Genomic DNA, 20,948 nt, shown 5'->3' with positions numbered 1-20,948 from the left:
GCCTGGCGGGCTATAGTCCAAGGGGTTGCAAAGAGTCGGACACTACTGAGCGACTAAGCACAGCGCACAGGTAAATTACATGGTGTGTGTGAAGATCAGTGCTACAGGGGAGGAAAAAGAGGAAGCTGAGAAGGGAAAAAGAATCTGGGCGGGGGGTAGGGGGGAAGGCAAGGGAGCAGGATGCAGTTGGACAGTGGACAGGGTGGCATCTGGGTGAAGACTCAGCAGGGAGAGAGTGAATTAGGAAGATCTTGGCAGAGCAGGGGTGGGGAGAGTGTCCCGGGCACAGATGACTTGGTGCTTGGCTGGTGTGGTGAAGGCAAACAGGTCATTGGCTGTTCCTCAAACCTGGAGTGCGGAGGGGCAGGGCCGGGAAGACAGAGCAAGGGGGTATGGCGCCCCTGGTGCAGGGCTTCCTATGAGTGTGAGGACTTTGGCTCTGACTTTGTGCAAGCTGGATGAGGGTGTCAGTGGAGGACGTTGCCCCCTGAGGGTCGTGATCTAGCCTCTGACTTCTGTTTTAGTCCCTCCGGTTGCTGTGTGGAGACCATGTCAGGGGAAGGGTCTTAGACTGGGAGGGTAGTTAGAAAGCGGAACCAGGTGAACTATATTGGAGTCTGGGACCAAGGTGAGAAGTCTGAGAGAAAGAAGGCTGTGGATATTTTTTCAAGGTAGAGCCAACAGGATTTCCAGATGGACTGAACTTGGGATGTAAGAGAAAGAGGAGCCAAAGATAACTTTCTTGGCAGACTCTGGGTTGCAGATGGAAATCTGAATTTTCAAAATGCGGTAAATTCAACGGGCTGTGTTCAGCTCACTCATAATAGGTTATAAAAAGGCTCTTCAGAAGACACATTTGTGTAAGATTTTCATTCACAGAACTTCAGCAGAGAACTTTATCGTCAGAGCATGCCTTTCTTTGCTGGGGAGAGGGGAGGTGCTGGAAAAGATGATTTCCATGAAGCAGAGGCTTTTGCTTGTACTGGAAGGAAAGTGACCGTGTTAGGTGCTCAGTTATGTCTGACTCTGTGACCCTGTGGACTGTAGCCCACCAGGCTCCTCTGTCCACGGGATTTTCCAGGCAAGAATACTGGAGTGGGTTGCCATGCCCTCCTCCAGGGGATCTTCCTGATCCAGGGATTGAGCAGAGTTTTTACCCCTAGCTCCACCTGGGAAGGAAGATGGTCTGTATTCCATGGGGGACGTAGGGTATGGAGACCTCTCCTGCAAGAGGGAACAGGTGAAATTGCTGGTAAGGCCCTGATCCCTGCTCCCACCGCTCCCAACCTTACCACAAATTGTCTAGTGGGGAAGCTTCTTCTCGCCCACAAACACAGGCTGGCCACCCCTATCTCCACACACGTGGGTTATCTTTTTTCAAACAGTTTTATTGAGATATAATTCCTGCACTGTACAATCCACCCTTTCACAGTGTACAGTTCTATGGTTTTAGTCTATTTACAGAGTTGCACCACCATCACTACGGTCTTTTTTTTTAATATCTGAATACTTTTTTGGCCCCACTGGTCTTAGGTGTGGCATTCAGGATCTTTGATCTTCATCGAAGCTTGCAGACTCTTCGTTGTGGTGTTGGGCTCTAGTTCCTTGACCAGGGATCAAACCTGGGCCCCCTGCGTTGGGAGCACAGAATGTTAGCCACTAGACCACCAGGGAAGTCCCATCGCAGTCTATTCTGGAAGCTTTTTATAACCTCAAAAAAGGAGTCTGGTCCCCTTTAGCTGTCACTCATAGTCCTGCTCCCGTTAGCTCCTGGCAACCTCTGCTTTCTGAACCTGTGTATTTGCCAATCTGGACCTTTTCTCTAAATGGAAGCACACAACATATGTTCTTTTGTGAGCTGCCTTATTTCACTTAGCATGATGTTTCTGTGGTGTTTTGTTTAGCGTAATCATCCACATTGTAGCATTTAGCCGTGTTTAAATCCTTAATTGCTGAGTACACAAGTTACTTTTGCATGTGACGCATTCTTGAAAGGGTCACAGGGAATGGAAATGTGTGTTAGTCACAAATAGATCGATTAACATTGTTCAAAAAGGAATTGTTTGTGCCCAGAGAGCTAAATATTTCTCTGTGAAGGTGTATGTGTGTGTATGTGTGTGTGTGTGCATTAATTTGTTCTTTCATAGCTAACTACAAAGTACATGGAATTTGTGGCTGACTCTACAAACTGGTGGCTTTTGAGCGGCCTTATCATTTTTCTTTCATTTTAAAAAGTCAACATTTACTTATTAAACGCTGACTACATTCCAGACCACATGGCAGGTGCTGGTGGCTGATGCCTGGGTGAACAAAACAGGGACCTTCCCCTGCGGTGCTCACAGGGTTGCTGGAGGAGGGTTGGTAGGAGTCAGTATTGAACCAAAGAGATATGAGATGCACATATTAGGGTCTGTGATAAGCACTTACAGGAAAATAAGACATGACTAAGAATAATGAGGGCTGACTTTAAGATGGCCCTGGAGGAACCCAAATGGTCATGGAAGGATGGATGGATAAATACACAGTGATCATCCATATGATGGAATACTGTTCAGTCTTGAAACAGGAGGAAATTCTGACACACGCCACAACATGAATGAACCTTGAAGAATTATGCTGAATGAAATAAGTCAGACACAAAAGGAGAACTACTGTATGATTCCACTTCTGTGAGGTACACAGAATAGTCAAATCCATAGAGGCAGAAAGGAGAACAGGGGTTACCAGAGGTGGAGGGAGGGGGCATGGGAATTACTGTTTAAGAGGACAGAGTTTCGGTTGGGGAGGATGAGAAAGTTCCCAAGGTGGGTGGCGGTGATGGTTGTACAGTGGGCATGTACTGCACATCACTGAAGCATGCTCTTGGAAATGGCTAAAATGGTCAATTTTAGGTTGTATATATTTTATCACAACAAACGATTTAGCCCAGGAAGATGTCTTGAAGGAGATTATTCTTGAGACCTGAACGATGAGAAGGCATCAGGTAAGGCTTTTCCTGGTCCAGCTCAGGGCAAGAGCATGTGCGAAGACCCTATGGGGAGAGCTTCCTGCTGTGTCCTGGGACCTGTGAGAAGGCCAGGATAGCTGGGGCTGGGATGGCTGGGACCGAGAAGCGTGGGGTGAGGTGGGCACGGACCAAGCTGGTTGGAAGACATCGATGTATTTGTAAGCTGTGCAGTGACATGATTTGATTTTGAGTTTCAGTTGAAAACTCAGACTATGATGTGGAGAATGGGCGGGGTAGGGAGCCAAGAGCAGAAGCAAGGAGACCAGTGAGGAGGCTGCTGCCAGGGTCTGAGAGAGAGAGATGAGAGGTGGGGCTTGGGCCAGGATGACGGTGGAGATGTGGAGCAGGGGGCGGAAGCTGCGGTTTGGTTGTGGAGTCTCCACCTGGGCGATGGATCAGATTCCAGGATCTCGTGAATGGGAGGGAGCAGTTGATTCTCAGGTTTCTGACATAAGGGATGGGAGGCGAGGATGTCAGAGACAGAGGAGCAGGACGGAAGATTACGAATTTAGCGTTGGTTGTGTTCACTTCCACCCAGGAGTGGCCAGAGGTCAAGCTCTGATAAATTCAGGAATTTTGCCTGGAGATATGCAACCATGGGAACCGGTTGCGTGGAGATTGGTTTAAAGAATTCCATAGGGACATTGGAAACCTTACGAAACTGAGCACTTCCATGATGGTTCAGTGGTAAAGAATCCACCTGCAGTGCAGGAGACATAGGAGATGTGGGTTTGATTCCTGGGCTGGGATGTTGATTCCTGGAAGATCCCCTGGAGGAGGAAATGGCAACCCACTCCAATATTCTTGCCTGGAAAAATCCCACGGACAGGGGAGCCTGGTGGGCTGCAGCCCCAAGGGTTGCAAAGAGTCAGATATGGCCGAGCACAAGCATGGATGGGCAGGGGTGCTGGAAACCTTAGGAAACCAATGCTTTCCAACCTTAGGGCCATCCTTTTAATTTTTATTGTTTTTTTGTGGAATAGTACATTCAACTATTTTTTTAAGCAATAAAGCATTTAAATTTGAGCAAAGAAAGCACTTGTGGAAGTGCTCTAGTGTTGCCTTATGGACGAGAATGACAGAGGAACTCTGGTACAGTGTTATCTAGTTGGCAGGACCACCATACACAGGTCAAATGTTTGTATTAGACATGGGAAAGGGGCAGCTGGTATATTTATTGGGAACTCACTAAAGTTTCGGAGAAGGCAATGGCACCCCACTCCATTACTCTTGCCTGGAAAATCCCATGGATGGAGGAGCCTGGTAGGCTGCAGTCCACTGGGTCTCGAAGAGTCAGACACAACTGAGTGACTTCACTTTCACTTTTCACTTTCCTGCATTGGAGAAGGAAATGGCAACCTGCTCCAGTGTTCTTGCCTGGAGAATCCCAGGGATGGGGGAGCCTGGTAGCTGCCGTCTATGGGGTCACACAGAGTCGGACACGACTGAAGTGACTTAGCAGCAGTAGCAGCACTAAAGTTTGGGAATTTCTCATGGACAGTGCGGTATTTTTTTTTTTTTAATTATAGAAATTTATTGCAGTTTAGTTGATGTACAATATTGTGTTAATTTCAACAGTAGGGTATTTAAATTGGCTTATGTGGCCTTGTCTAAAAACCAAATTGTGATTTTAAATATGCGTATGAGGTGTGTGGGGCTTCCCTGGTAGCTTAGCTGGTAAAGAATCCACCTGCAGGAGACCCCGGTTCGATTCCTGGGTCAGGAAGATCCCCTGGAGAAGGGATAGGCTACCCACTCCACTATTCTTGGGCTTCCCTGGTGGCTCAGACAGTAAAGAATCAGCTTGTAGTGCAGAGACCTGGGTTCAATCCCCGGGTTGGGAAGAACCCCTGCAGGAGGGAACAGCAACCCACTCCAGTATTCTTGCCTAGAGAATCCCCATGGACAGAGGAGCCTGGTGGGCTACAGTCCATGGGATCACAAAAAGTTGGACACAGCTGAGGGACTAAGCACAGCCCAGCACACAGGGTGTATGACAAAGTGGTGTTGCCTGTGTTGACAGAGTTCTATGCTTGCACAAGTAGCATTTACCCACTCGGTCCTGTGCTGTCTCTACTTGTTGTTCAGTTGCTAAGTCGTGTCCTACTCTTGTGACCCCATGGACTGTAGCCCACCAGGCTCCTCTGTCCATGGGATTTCCCAGTGCAAGAATACTTAAGTGGGTTGCCATTTCCTTCTCCAGGGGAGGTTCCCAACCCAGGATCAAACCTGCATCTCCTGCGTTGGCAGACAGATTTTCTACCACTGAGCCACCTGGGAAGCCCTGACTGTATTTACTGGCCTCTTTTTTTCCAAGTGAAGGAACTGTAGGTGGCTTGAAGTCTCAGAACGAGTAATTGACAAAAGCAGAAATTGAGCTGATTGAGGATTTCAAGACACCCAAGGTGAGGGTTCCCTTCAGGACCTTGCAGTTAATGGTTGTAAAAGCAGTACAAACAATTTTGAAATACAGAAGCAAATAAAAACACACAAGGCACACAATTAACTTTGAATCTTAACTAGACAACAAATACACTTTTAACATAAGTATGTCCTTCCCATGCAATATTTGAGACATACTGAGACTAAAAGATGATTTATCTAAAATTCAAATTTGACTGTGCATCCTGTGTGTTTTATTTGGCAACACTACTCAGAATAAAAATTTAGGAACACAAAGATGTTTGGAATTTAAAGACTATGTATATATTCAAGCTCCCTTTGACAACTCCTGGATCTTCTGTGCATTTTAAAAAAATCTGGAGTTGGGCATGAGAAGAGAATTGATTTTTTTTCCCCTTAGTCTCTTGAAATGTCTGTGTTGTGTTATTCCTGAATTTTAGTGAATATTCCTTATTTGTGATTAGCAGCAGCCTGGTATTGGGGACAAGCTCTGAGTTCAGGAACTGGCAGATCTGACTGAGTCCCTGACCAGTTAGTTCTTTGACCTTGTCTGGAAATAACAGTGTTTTGCAGTTTTAGATCACTTCATAGTTTTAAAACCTTCTCAGTTGGGAGTTACTAGGACAGGTATTGCTTCCATAGCACAGAAGAGAAACTCAAGGGAAAGTAAGGTTTGGGTGGCTGGCCAAAACTGGGCTAAGACACTCTTTTCAACTTTTGGTTCAGTGATCAGCCCATTGTTTTGTTAAGATCCCATTTCTTTGTGATTCAAATCATGGCTCTGATGTTTTATGGGCTTCCCAGTGGCACTAGTGGTGAAGAAACCCCTGCCAATGCAGGAGACTTAAGAGATGTGGGTTCAATTCCTGGGTTGGCAAGATCCCCTGGAGGAGGGCATGGCAACCCACGCCATTATTCTTGCCTTCAGAATCCCAAGGACAGAGGAGTCTGACAGGCTGTGGTCCATAGAGTCACAAAGAGTCGGACAAGGATATCATCTTGATGTGATTCCATGACTCTGCATGATCTCATCTGTCATAAGATTCCAGTTTTGAAAATTTACTTGGTGGAAACAATGTCAAGCATGGTAGGTTAAGAACACGATGAAACATATGCTTCATTGGCAGCCATGGAATTTGGCAGCCAGATTTCCAGGAATTATGATATTGTGGGTAGTACTGGGGAAGAATTAGGGTCCAATATTCTGAAAGGGCAAGCTCAGTTTCTTCCAGGATGAAGCATTGTCTTAATAATGATACTCATTCAGATATTTGAAATCCTGGTCCTTAAAGTGTAGCAGTCCCAGTGGATACCGCTAATACCGAGATCTGGATGGATCATACTCTATTTTGAAGGGAGTTTGCCCTTTGTTTGTCTTGGAATTTTCTGTGTGCAGTCTGTGCTAACCACAGTTCCTTCTACATGGAAGGAGCTCAACAAATGTGTGGTGACTGGATGAAGAGAACACCCTATCCTTGATGACCAGCTTGGATGGTCATTAATTTCATTTTCCATACTGACTTTAGGGAGCCATGACTGTGTTAGCAATAGTCCTTGCCCTTCAGATATTTAATATTTAATAGGGGAATCAGACAAAACCACATCTAACTAAAGTATAAGACAGTATGGTCTTCACACAAAGAAAAGAAATATGCTTTTCATCTCTTTTTAAGAAACATGTTTTTCTGGTGGCAGAGATGCCTGGTGGGTTCTGTTTTGTTCATTACATATTAGCTTTTATCAGCTTTTTTTTTTTGTTTTTTTTTGTCTACATAGTGAATACTACATGTTCCTTCAGAAAGTTTATAAAATTCCAGATAAGGTCTTTTTATCTTAAATGCTTTTTCCTTCTATTTTGAGACATTTTAAATCTTCAGAAAAATTAAATAATACCAACATTTGTATACTTCACCACTGAGGCTAGACCATTTTTAAATGAAGAGACGCCTTTTTAAAAGTTGAAAATCAGTAAAGTTGTGAAATCAACAAGTCACTAAAAACCAGTTTGGGAGAAGAAGCTCAGGGCAAAGACTGAGCTGGAATAAGAAGATGACATGCCGCCCAGTCTCAATTCTAGCTGGGACTTCATGCCCACTTCTCATCAGATGAAGTTACATCTTCTTATATATGGGCTCCTTAGCGTGTGTCATAAGGAAATAAGTAAGCATAATGTGTCTTTTATTGCACTTGGCACAGAACTCAGGGAATGTAAAGGCTGGCGACCACTGCAAGAACTACAGTACATTTTATTTGCTAGTAAAATTTAGTTTGCCATGTTGTCGTAGGTGTTGTGCAAGGATTTCCAGTCCAGAGCACTCCTAGAATTTAATGTTAATGTCTTAATTTATTGTCTTCAAACTTGTATCCTTGAATACTTCAGATCTTTTAAATATTCTAACATCCTGTTGGGCAGTCCTTGTATACTTTAGAATTTGTCTGACAAGCTCTGAGTTGTTGGAAAACATTTTTCTGCCTGAGCATTTTCAAAGTCAATGTTCCCTATCTGGCTTTATTTTAACCCCACTTGATAGTATCTTTCCTTTGCATTCAAGCAAATCTTGATTTTTAAAAAAGTTTAACATTTTTTGGGAGTTCCTAGTTTTATTGAACTTTAGACACATTTCTGAAATGAGGATCTTAGATTAGAAGATATCCGGGGCTTCACTGGGGGTCCAGTGGTTAAGAATCTGCCTGCCAACGCAGGGGTCATGGGTTCGATCCCTGCTCCCAGACGATCCCACACGCCTCCGGGCAGCTAAGCACATGCGTCACAGCTATTGAAGCCCGTGTGCCCTAGAGCCCTGCTCTGCCCCGTGAGGAGCCCCTCCCATGACCAGCCCACACACCGCAGCTAGAGAGTAACCCTTGCTCACCGCAACTAGAGAGAGCCCGTGTGCAGCAACAGAGACCCAGCACAGCCAAAAGTAAATAGATAAATAAATAATATGAGTAAAAGTATCCCACAGAATTCCCAGCTCTAACATTCCTATATTAAATTTACTAGATCCTTCCCTCTGCCTCTGCCCAACCGCTGCTTAAAAGGTGTTCCTGAGATGTTTCTGTCTTTGTTTCAGGTCCGTTGCAGGCGCCATCTTTACACTAACTCGGGGCATGCTGTATTTGCCCATGTCCTTAGTGATGTTAAAATGGCAGGGTTATTCGTATTTAATAATCCTGGTGTTGTGATCCACTTTTTAAAAGCATGGCCTGTTATTTAAGGAGGAAAGCATTCGTTGCAAAAGGAAAAAGGATGATAGTGAAATATTTGATCATTAAAACACTTCGCATAGAAAGGGAACGTTTTCATTCCTGATGTTAATTGTGTAGTTGCTTCTCCTAACCGCCTGATAACAAACGGCACTCCCCTTTTACCTACAATTCTGTAGGGACGGAGCGCCCTCCCTGTGTCTCGGGGTCTTTGCCATACCGTGTCCTTCACCTGTGACATTTTTTCCCACCCTGCCTCCCCCTGCTGACCAGGTGTCCCCTCCTCCTGGATGACTTCCTGCTTCTTCACGCTCCCCGGTCAAAGTGAGCGGCCTCTCCTTTGCTCCGGTCCCTCTCTGTATATTCCGGTCGGAGCTTGGATCACGCCATCTCAGAGAGAGGCCAGCTATTTATTTCACACACCAACGCGGCTTGATGTCTGGATACTGGTTTTCAGAGTATGGTCCCGGAGGCAGCAGCATCAGCACAAGTGAGGGCCCCCTCCAGATTTACTGAGTCAGAAACTCAGGAACTGGGACCCAGCGTTCTGTGGCTGAACAAAACTTCCAGATGGTTCTGATGCCTTCCACAGTTACTTCTTCAGTGTATTAAGTTGGTTGTTTTTGCAGTGATCCAGGAGGTAGTGGAGGACAGGGAAGCCTGGCACGCTGCAGTCTGTGGGGTCACAAAGAGTCTGACATGACTTAGGGACTGAACCTCGACAACAGCTGGGGTGGAAAGAACCCCCTGTGGACTGAGAGAACCAACTGCACGGCTTTCCTTCTTTTAGAAAGATGCCAGATGAGACGAGCCAAGTTCTTAGGCCTTATTACTTAGCACAACAGTCACAAACAAAAATAGATATTTTAAGATTTTGGTACCAGCTTTTGTTTCTCATTGCCATCCTTTGCAAATGCCACATAATACTAGGGGTTAATTTTAGTTAACTCCTGTTTGGGAAAAATGGACTCTTGTGACATCTTGGTTTGGGTTAGAGATCTTTTTACTAATGGTACTTGGGAACGCCTAGATCTTTCTGCAGCTCTGAGCTAGAAGATGTTTGCATCCAAGGGAAGACAACTAATGCCTACATTCACTCACTATTCTGGTTTGGGTTTATGTTATTGTCAAAAGATGATAATGAGTTTCCAGGATCTTGAAAGTATCTTTACTTAGTATAGTGTAACTACATTTGTTTCCTAGTAGGTGGAGCAAAGTGAAGTTTAATACTTGGCCCAGTTGTATTCAATTTTATGTGCTTGTCCACAAAGTCAGAACGTGAGAAAGTTGATGTCGTTTGTAGAGCCCTTATCGTGAGTTGGCTGTGAACTTGTTGAAACAGAAATGAGCACCAGGTTTCTTAAAACATTTTGCAGAAATTTCCCCAACCTAATCAACCACAGGTGATTTGGGTCACAGGGGGACATTTTTGGTTGTCACAACTTAGGGGTTGCCACTGACGTTTAGTAATTGAGGCTGGGAGTGTTGCTAAACCTCTGACAGCCCCCACCACGAAGGTCTCTCCCACCCAAAACATCAGTAATACTAAGGCTGAGAAATCCTGCTCTGAACGATGGACAGGAATGGCATAAAACCCTGGGGTTCCTCTGGACTCAGTCCCAGCCTTGTTTTCCCCTCCGTGGGGTAATCGCCTCTGTTTCTGTGGCTTTGTTAGTTAGTGTTAGTCACTCAGTCGTGTCTGAATCTTGGTGACCCCGTGTAGCCCACCAGGCTCCTCTGTCCATGGAATTCACCAGGCAAAAATCCTGGAATGGGTTGCCGTTCCCTTCTCCAATAACTAACTACGTACTATTAGTTCAATGTGCCGATTTCGGCTGACCTTCCATTACAGCCACCTTTTCTCTCTGCCAGCCTGTTCTCTCCACTTGAGCATCTTCAGAGCGCCCTGTCCCCCGCCCGCAACCCCAGCACATCCAGCCCTGAACCCCAATCAGTTTAGACGACGCTTCTCTACCTGTGGACTCGACCTGTGACGCTTTCTCTCCCACACTCCACCATCTTGACCCCCACTTCAGTCCATCTCCAGATCTGCTGCTTCTACTCCCAGAAGGTCTTGAATCTGCCTGCTTCTCTCCATTGCCGTCCCCTTAGTTCCAGCCCCCACCATCCTTTTCCTGGACCGCCTCAGGGGTCTCCTGACTGGTGTCTCGTCTCCACTCTGCCCCTTCCGACCCAGAGCAGCCATTCATCCTGAAGCATGTCCACACCCAGCTGCAAAACCTGTCTGCAGCTCAGCATTGCAGTTTCAAGAACATTTCCCTTCTTAAAGGGCTCACCAGGCCCGGCCCCCCACCAGGTCCGTTCTTGTCCTCTTTCAGTTCCTGGAGCACGACGAAGCCCTTCCTGTCTCCACACCTGCGCATTTGTTGCTTTCTCACCGGGAAGCTCTCCCTGCGAATGACTCCTCCTTATGTTACTGAAAGCGAGGTCTGGCTGCCTGCCACTCAGAGCCATTAACGAGGCCAGGTTGGTGGAAAGGAAAGTTTGCTTTATTTTGAATGCTGGCAACTAGGGTGGTGGGGGATCTTCCCTGGTGGCTCAGAGGGTAAAGAATCTGCCTGCTGTACAAGAGACCCATATTCGATCCTTGGATCAGGAAGATCCCTTGGAGAGGGAAATGGCAACCCACTCTAGTATTCTTGCCTGGAGAATTCCATGGACAGAGGAGCCTGGTGGGCTACAGTCCATGGGGTCGCAAAGAATTGGACATGACTGAGCAACTAACACACACACAGCCAGCAAGGGAGGGTGGTTGTCCATCCAAAGGCCTACTCTACCCCATCTCCCCTCCGCCTGAAAATCAGTGGGCAAGAGCTTTTATAGACAGAGAGAGGAGTCTACATGCAGAAACAGCACAGTCAGTTCTGACCGTCGTCTTGAGATTGGTCATCGATGGTCTGACCAGCATCATCTTGATTGCTCTAGGTACAGTTAACCTGAAGTTCCAGCATCGGTTTGTTTCCATTTTTTGGAGGCCAATTCTCGGAATGATGGCAGTTTATGTACGGCTACAGTCTAGTCATCATAGTTAACTTCTCCACTTGGCATTTCAGTTATCTACAAGACAGCTCACAGGATATGGCTCGGAATATTATCTGTAACCCTTGAGGAGGAACTAAAGGTCCCTGACTGTGTTTAATGGGTACATTATCATTATTTGGCCTGCTTTGACCGTTTTCCTTTGTTTATGCATTTTTTCACGTCTCTGATGAAGCTTGTTCTTGGGCTAGCATTTTTCCACAGACAGAAGGCGAGCTGAAAACGTGGGGGCTGGGCAACGGCCGTGGCGTCCTGCTCCGTTTCACTTATCTCTTGCTTTTTGGCTGAGTGTCGTTTCTTCAGAGTGTCCTCTGACCACCCGAAGGAAATAGGCTCTCCTGAGGGACGCCCTCTGCTCTTTCTCTTGAGAGGGAGACCCCTTGTTTGCGTGTGCAGTGATTGGTGTGCTGCCCTGTGAGCCTGGAATCTTCTGTCCCGCTCGCTACAGCTCAGTGGCGGGCAGAATGGCCGAAGCTTGTGGTTTGATGACTCTCGGTGGAAAGTTAGTGGGAGCAGGTGTTGCCTGAGTGGGGAATGAATGGAGACCAGTCTGCAGGGGTGAGGGGAGGGGGCCTGAAACTCAAGGCTGTGGGGGCACAGAGAAGGGAGTTATCAAACAGTAACTCAGTTTAGAAGGGTTCAGGAAGGTTCCCAAGAAGAGGTTACTTTGGAGGGCCTCTTGAAGAATGATTGGTGTTCCTCAGAAGAATGACTTGGGAAATATTAATAGTGAAATTCTGATTGGGGTGGGGGTGATGCTGGGAATTAAATGGATTTTAAAGACAATCTGCTGCCTGATTGCGCCCACCCATGCCTGAGAAGGACCTTCCAGAAAGTGACTGCTTCTACAATGTATACCAATGGCTTCTCAAACATAGATGTGCATGTGAATCTCCAGGAGGTTCCTGTTCATAAGTGGCTTCTGGGTTTGATTGGTGGCAAAGTTCCATAATTCTCATGAGCCCTTGATCAGACATATTGATGAGAGAACAACAGCTCTGGCATCAGAGCCCTTTGATAAACAGTAGAAAAGATGACTTTTGTATTTTCTCCAATACTTAATTTTCTTTTAGCCTTTCCTGTGAATTGTGTCAAGAAGTATTTTAAGATTCATTTTCAGCAGCATCTACCAGGTGTATCTGATATTTTTAAAGTTCTTATTTTACATGGGCCTGCCTATACAATAAAAGAAATGGAAACATAAAATTGTTTTGAGACAGATGCCTCCGTCCTGTTTTATGACTGTCATCCTTTTCAAAGGACCCCAATAAATACAGTAGTAATTCTGTTAGATAGGAATTCACTTTGATATTGTTTTCTCCATGATTGCATTCCTCCAGGAGCATTTTTTCCCCACTCCCCACTCTAATCTGACCATTATCTATTTTATGACTGCTCTGTAGGGCATTTTTAGCCCAGACAGTCTGTTCTCTGCCACTTGTCATGCTTCTGGGCAATTCCCCCCTCCTCCCCTATCAACCCATGTATCTTCAGAAAAGACAGACTAGTATTAATCTAAGCCAGTTATCCTTCAGGGGGTAAACTGCTTTCCTTACCACGTTGTAGTCCAGACTGAAATGGATTTCATGTTCTCTATAACCTTCGTTAAGACGCATAAACCAGAGGTGACTGTGGACTGTCTGTGGGAGGGAGGGTACAGTCCATTCTTGGTTTTGCAATGCATGAGACCGTCAAACTTGGCTACAAACTAGAATCACTTGAGGAGCATCGAATATATTGATGCTGGAGATTCTGATCACCCAACGTAGGTTCCCCTGGGGTCATTCTAATGCGAAGTCAAGGCAAAGAACTGTTCAGAAGGTAGATGCTGTAAGAGTCTGCTGTTTACAGGATGTCTTTTTAGCTTATCAAAATTTACTCAGGCTTACAGAAATGTCTAGATATAAAGACAGAGGGAAGTGATTGAAATAAATGAGGGGCGTAACTCAAGGACGTCAGACTGGATTCTGTAAAGCATCAGCTATGAATGGCCTTGATTAAATCCCTTAACCTCAGAGCTAACATCTGTGTAGTGATTTGCTGATTACCAAGCCCCTTCACGTGCTGGACACTAGATTCCCAATAATTCTAAAGGGAGGGCACAGCCCCTTTGCCTTCTTCACCCTTTCTTTGAGGGAGCACAATGCTTTATTGTTTTCAGGTTCAGGTTCAGTGTTCTGGTCTGGAGCCCCTCCCAGGTACGTACTGGGCTGGGTCAGGTACCAGGCTGCGTCAGGTACCAGGCTGCGTCAGGTATGACTTCTTCCAAGACTGCAGTCCACCCTCTGGGGCATGCCACCTTCTCCTGCACTTTGCATATTGAACTATGATAATCTCTGTGATGGTTTCTCTCCTCTTGGGGAGATGGTCATCATATCTTATTCATCCCATGTTGTCCATAGCCTAGTAGACATACAGTAACTATTGGAAATTTAGTTCATCCATTAATCACCACTTTACTGATGGAGACACTGGAGTTGAGGGAGACTCAATATGGGTCCGGCACTGTCCCTTCCCCTAACCTTTCTGAGCTCCAGATTCTTCTTGTAAAATGAAGAGTTTGGACATTTTCTATAACAATCCTTGTGACTCTAAAACAGGTGTTTCTATTTTAAGATCTTAACTGCTTGATAGTGGTGTAAAAACTCAACAAAGCTCTCCAGATGCGTATGAAAGTCTGAAGGATGAAGAGTAAAGAATATGATCAAGGTACCTCATCTATTGGCAAGAACGGAAATTCTTTTAACATTTCAGTCTAGGCCAGGAACGCAGTCCTAATTCTTGTTCGTCAACACAATCCACTTTCTCTGGAGGCTGAGAAAGTTGACTGTCCTGGGTCCTTGTCCATTTCTTTTTCTGAAGTTCCCCACGTGATTTCAAAATCGATTGAAATCAAGGCCTGCCTCTTGCTGTTTGGGAGATTGCTCACATCTGCCAGCAGTGGTTATGTGACTAGTCTGTAAGTCTGTCTTATGAATTTTAGCCACCTGGTTGGCCCCAGAGCAGCCTGTTTGCACAGCCAGCGTTGGCCAGGCCACATAAATCGTGCTCGTAATCCTGAGACAAGGAAGTTGTTTGTCCGAATCATGATGTAATCAGGAACGCGCCTGCAGAAACTGGAGTCTTGGCCACTAAGAGATCATCATCTCCTAATCGGTTAGGGCGAAGGAGGAGGGGCGGGTGTGCTGGAAAAGGAAACGTGAAACCACGTCTTTCTCTTAGGATAAAAGTGTTCACCGGAAAAATAAGTTGTTCACATTTTGTGTGCAATATCACTTCTGTCAAGCAACCCCTTTGGCTAAAACCAGTGAACAGATGTGGAGGGTTACAAAATGTGAAGCCTGGGCAAGCATTTCTGAAAGCTTAAATGAAATAATTTCTCACACCAATGTAGAGGTAAATGGCCAATATAACGGTGACGCCTGCTCCCACCCATACACAGCTTCTGAGAAGTTTTCTTGCTTCACCCAGCGCTGCCCTGAATTGGAAGCCAGCCTACCGTATTTCTGCAGGATGATAAGATCTGACTCTCCTAATTGTTATATTCCCGAAGCTGTTAATATATGTCAACATACAACAGGATGTTCGTGGCAGCTGCGCATGATGACCTGGGAGCTGGGCCAGAGGGAGCCATTTCCAGAGTGAATATTGTAAAACCCTCAGCTTTGTTTCCAGTTAAGGCAAATTTAGACATTTTCATTTTAAAAGGACTTTTGAAAGAAACTGACAAGTTGAATATTTAGTAACCCTTTCAAGGATTTACTCAAGTGAGTAAAAGAAAAAAATCTTGTTTGCTTTCTGTTTTAACCTGTTTTACATAGACTGATAAACTTGTGATTTTGAGATTCATTGTAATCAAACATGGCGATCAGAAATGTGGATTTCAGGATCACTTGATTTTTTTCAGCATTTGAACTCTAGCCTTTAAATTCCACAGTGATTTACAATGGGCTTCCCAGAAAGATAATGTTTGGCATTATTTCTAAGAATTTTCTTTCTCTTTCATTGCACAAGGTAAGTTAAGAATTGGTAGTTAATCATCCCCAAAAGAGTAAGATATAAACATCATGTCTGGTGCTGTGAACAAAAATTGAACATTGGACCATAGTTGATATCAACTTTGATGTGAAAAATTAATTGTAAGTTTTATTTTTGCCTCTTCTGGGATAACCCCCAGCTCCATCCTCTAGTGCGTCTGTGTCTCTCATCTCCCAAAGCTGGTCTGAGTGAAGTTGTGTCTCCCTGGTCTGGTCTCATTTCAGTTCGAGACCTCACACTTATTCCATGAGAGCTGTCTTGACCAAGTTTTGACTAAATTTGGGACCTGGCTAACACATCTCAGGATTCTCATTAAGTGTAATTTGTGGCTTACATTTCTGGGCATCCTCTCTCCTCGTGTGTGGGCTGGACCTGGTGATGTGCTTCTAATGCATAGAATGTGGTAAAAGGGGTGGGATGTCATGTCCAAGGTCAGGGTGCAAAAAGACCCCCCTTGGATTTGCCCTGAGCAAAGCCAGCTGCCGGGTTGTGAGCGGCCCTCGGAAGAGATACAGAGAACTTCGGGTAGCCTCCGTTCAGTAGCCGTGAGGAACCAAATCCTACCAACAGCCATTTGAGTGAGCTCAGAGCCCTCCCGGGTGGGCCCAGAGGACCGCATCCTGGCTGACACCTGGACAGTAGCCTGTGAGAGGCCGTGAGCCGTTACGGAGTTGCTGGGCTACAGACACTGAGCTAACACTTGTGCTTTTCACCGCTTCATTTAGGGGACTGTTGTGGCAACCGAACTGAATGTAGCAATTGATAATTAGTACAAGGACAAAGATTTCAGGTGCAATTTAAGCGTCCCCTGCCTGCAGGGAGTTAGTTCACCATTTATCTAGTAAGCTCTTCAGTTGCCAAACTGCAGGTAAACCAAGATGCCAAGTCGTCATCTTTGTCGTTTTTCTGATGAAGGGCTCCAATGAGAATGGTTTCCAGCCTTCAGTTTTTGTCCCACGAATTTGTTTGCTTTCCAATTAACCTTCAAAAGGTATGAGAGAATGTGAAGTGTAAAAATAATTATCCTGCTCCCTTCCACCCCAGTCCCCTGTTCCCCGCCTCCAAGGTGACAGGTGTTATGAGTTGATTGGCATACCTTCTAGAGCCGGTCTTGGTCTTTGCATTTACAGATGTGAACACCCATATTTCTTTTTTCCCCCAACACAAATGGCAGTGAGATTTGACTTTCAACTTCTTGAGATGGGAGTACGGTTGATACACAGCAGATTGAAAACTTACATAATTTCTGCCAATGGTTTCTGCTTTTAATAGATAAGAAGTTAACTTGAGGAAATAGTTGAGGACCTTTGAGAGAAAGGAAGATAACGTATTGCATAATGATGGGAGAGAGTGATAGGGGGACCTAGAGAAGCCCTCTGGTTTGTCTTCTTGCCTGTGGGTAGCATGTGTGCTTAGGTGCTGGGTCATACCTGACTCTTTGTGACCCCCCCAGACGGTAGCTTGCCAGGCTCCTCTGTCCAAGGGATTTTCCAGGCAAGAATACTGGAGTGGGTTACCATTTCCTCCTCCAGGGCATGTTCCCGACCCAGGGATCGAACCCACACCTCTTGTGTCTCCTGCATTGCAGGTGGATTCTTTCTTTTGCTGCTGAGCTACTGGGGAAGCCCTGTGGTTAGCATAGTAAATATTTAACACAGCCAGGTAAGCTGCTTTTGAGAGACTTCCACAGGGAGGCATCTTGTTGATCTGTGGGAAGAGGAGCAGTGAAAATAACTCTCCATATCAGAAAATAAAAAAATACAAACAAAAACAGAAAATATGTATCAGAAAAAAATCAGTTGTTCCAGCCTTTTCTCCCCTTATCTTCCAGTCATTTTCTTCCCAAGAGCCCTTTATGTTATGAAAAGTTAGATTGTGTATATGTGTGTGTGATTTGCTTCTGGTCACCTTTAGGCAACTAAGATGACCCTGGGTTAGATGTGTAGTGAGTCTTTTTTTTTTTTTTAATTGGAGGCTAATTACTTTACAATACTGTGGTGGTTTTTGCCATACATTGACATGAATCAGCCACAGGTGTACATGTGTTCCCCATCCTGAATCCCCCTCCCACCTCCCTTCCCATCCCATCCCTCAGGGTCATCCCAGTGCACCAGCCCTGAGCACCCTGTCTCATGCATCAAACCTGGACTGGCGATCTGTTTCACATATGATAATATACATGTAATGAGTCTTGAGAACAGTTAATGAAGAAGAAAGTGGTGGGGTTGCTCCTGCTGTGTTATGCCTCCTTCTTGCTGTCAGCCCCGTGGTGGTTGTCATGGTCCTGATGGTCGTGGTGGCTGGTGGAGGAAGAGGAGCCTTGGTAACTGTGTTGGTGGTGCTCCAGGCTGCCAGGACAGGAGATAGCGCCTTCCTGGCTGGCCCTGAGCCATTGACCACACACCTTAACCCGATCACATCTCCATTTCTGTTCTGCAAGGGGAAGGTGATTACACCGTAACTTTCAAGAATGGCAGAAATCTAATTAACTTGGTATTGGAAGACTAACCGATGCCTTAGAAGAATTATGAATTGGAGGTAGCAGCATCATCCCAGTCTTTCCCTTTAAAATTCTAGACAGCCTGTCAAGTTGCAATGGAGGCAAAAGAACAGTTGAGCAGGAGTTCAGTTGAACACAGATGTGTTCCCCTAATGTGTAGCATTGACTTTAAATGGAATTGAATCATCAGATATGCTCACCTGGTATATTATGCTGACTCATAAGATTGGCCAATTTTTTGCATTAATTGTTCAGAGCACCATAGAAGAATGTGGCCTATTTGGTGATGCATGATTCCTTTGACTGGGATCCAATGTGTTGTCTATTTTTGTCTTGACATTGTTACTAGATACTCATTTTCAATGAATGCTTAATTATCTCACTGCTCCCTGACAGAAGCTGTTTTTCTAGGTAGAAGGACCAGTTAAGGTTTGTTCTAGGCCTCTCACCTGGACCCTGATGATAGATATGGAGTGAGAATCCCTCCTTCTCTCCATCCACCTCCACCTCTTTTTTCTCCCTTTCTTCCTTCTCTTTTCTTTTTCCCTCTCTTTATTTCTTTTTCCCTTCCCTTCTTTCATTCCGTCTCACCAAATGCTATGTAGGAGCCACTAGCTAGAAGTTCTGGATGCCACGGGGAGAACAGGAGATACAGTCCCTGGCCACACGGAGCTTCCTTTCTCGTGTAGAGAGACAAAGTGGAATGTCAGCTGTCAGTGATAAATGCAAAGAAAACAATAAATTGGCATGAGGGCAATAAAGACTTAGGATGGGAGAGGCAAGGGCTGCCTGTTTCATACAGGTGACTGGGTGCCTCATTCCCCAGGTGACCTTGCATCCACTCAGCAAATATCCAAACCGCTCTGATCAGCAAGGCCTTCACAGCCTTACCTGGGTCGCCCTCTCCAGCCCCTTCCAACTGTCTTCTTCGTACACCTGCCCTCACTTCTGTAACTAAACTAATCCTGAGTCCTCTGGGCTGCAGAACCTTCTTGCCTGCGGTTTCCTCTCCTGAAACGTCTGGCTTCTCCTAGCCCAATCACAGACCAACTTGACCTTCAAGGCCCAACTCAGTCCTCTTCTCTCCTCTCTGTCCTCCCCAGAAGCCCCTGCTCTCCAGGTGGAACTGTAATTGACCGCTCTCTCCCATGGATTCCCCTCCTAGCATCTGTCACAGTGGATTACCTTCTGGTAAAGTGTGTTTTTGCCCCTCTTACTGCATGGGCTGTAAGCTTGTGAGGGCAAGGCCTGTATTTTATATCTCTGTATACTCTTCGTACTTAGATATGCTTTACACGCTATATGTACTTCACGTCATAATATAGCTCTATCTTTATATACTTTATATATAACTAATAACTTGTTTATTGCATTAATTTGGGGGCTAATAGAGGAAACGATCATCCCATGGACACAGGAACTCGGCAGGCTAAAGTCCATGGGGTTGCAAAGAGCACCACTGAGCACACACTCACACACACACACACAGAGGAAATGGTGCAATTTTGTATTTCAGGAGGCATGTTGCTTATGATTAATCTTTATGGTTTTCGTAAAGCACTGACATAAAGAACAAAATTTTAAGTGTGATATCAGAGAGCCCAGGAAGGTTCTTTCTGATCTTGGGGCTCTAGGATCTGGCTTATTTATCTCAAAGCCAGAGGTCTCCCCTCACAGCTATTTATCATGAATTTCTGGGCCTCAGGCTGTGTTCCCTTTCGAATGTGGTTTTTCTGGTTGTTCCAAGCGAAATACTCAGTGTGCCTCTTAACATTACCAGAAAACTAATTTATCTTATTTGATGACACTCAGATCTTCAGAAACTGGGTATGTTCTGATCAGCTCATTGGTTTCCATCATCGAAGATTGCAGTAAGATTTAGTCTTGAGGCCAGTACTCCAGGGCACACAGCTCTGCGTGTGGCCCGAGTGACTCATGAGGCCCTGACAGCTCACCACTTATTAAAAAGGAAACTGTACAATGGACTTTTAAATTGCGCATGCCTAAAAAGGACTCCTCAGCTTGATTCTTGGAAGTTTAAGTAATGGAAAACTGGTTATCTCAGATCTCTTGGGAACTGTAAAGAGGCAAATTGGAGAGTCAGAATATGCCACAGAAGGAATGATCTCACAATATGAGATGATCAAAGTCCACTGCCGAGGGTGAACTGTGTCATGCTCGGCGAAACCACCTTCTGAGTGTGTGAAGGATGACTGACTTATCCTTTAAAGGAGGGAATTGACTCCAGTAGAAATAGTTCTATTTTGATTCCATGAGGTAGTTGTGAAAAAAGATTTACCATCTTAATACTCCCATCAGTTGTATCAGCACTGAATCCACATTTCCTGCTGATAAAAATGAAAATTCATATTCTTAGTGGAGGGGAGACACTGAATAACCCACATCTGCCTGTCCCTTTTCTCTAACATGTCCAGATGTTGTCACCTGTAGGTATGTTGCAGGGAGGGGAACCCCTTCCAGGGCCTGAGAGTGGGCTCTTGCTGAACTCAGAAATGAATTGTCCGAGGAGACACACACGCTGACAAAGCAAGAGGCTGTATTGGGAAGGGGTGCGCGGGCGGAGAGCAGCAGTACAGGGGAACCTAGGCAAGCTCTCTGCCACGCTGCTCACTGGCCTGGGTTTTGTGGTGATGGGGTTAGTTTCCGGGTTGCCTCTGGCCAATCACTGTGACTCAGGGGCCGTCCTGATGGTGTGTGCATCACTCAGCCAAG

The 20,948-nt window shown here is 45.4% G+C and overlaps 1 protein-coding gene across 4 annotated transcripts in view; it reads left to right on the top strand.

Annotated features, from left to right (window-relative positions):
* ATP8B1 (ATPase phospholipid transporting 8B1) overlaps window positions 1-20,948 on the top strand; it is a 112,178-nt gene that overhangs the window by 9,139 nt on the left and 82,091 nt on the right. Inside the window, exon 1 of one of the 4 annotated variants that reach the window (XM_086373595.1) lies at window positions 15,424-15,444. The exons of the other annotated variants lie outside the window; for them this stretch is intronic. The gene's annotated coding sequence lies outside the window, so the exon portion shown is untranslated. Of the gene's footprint in view, window positions 1-15,423; window positions 15,445-20,948 lie in introns of those variants that run through there. 4 annotated transcript variants of the gene reach the window in all.

This window comes from Bos grunniens, chromosome 24, assembly GCF_055505025.1.
Source record: "Bos grunniens cultivar Pamir isolate PY7600 chromosome 24, Bosgru_T2T1.0, whole genome shotgun sequence".
NCBI lineage: Eukaryota > Metazoa > Chordata > Mammalia > Artiodactyla > Bovidae > Bos > Bos grunniens.
The sequence above is the reverse complement of the archived record's forward strand: the minus strand, read 5'-3'. Positions and strand labels throughout refer to the sequence as shown.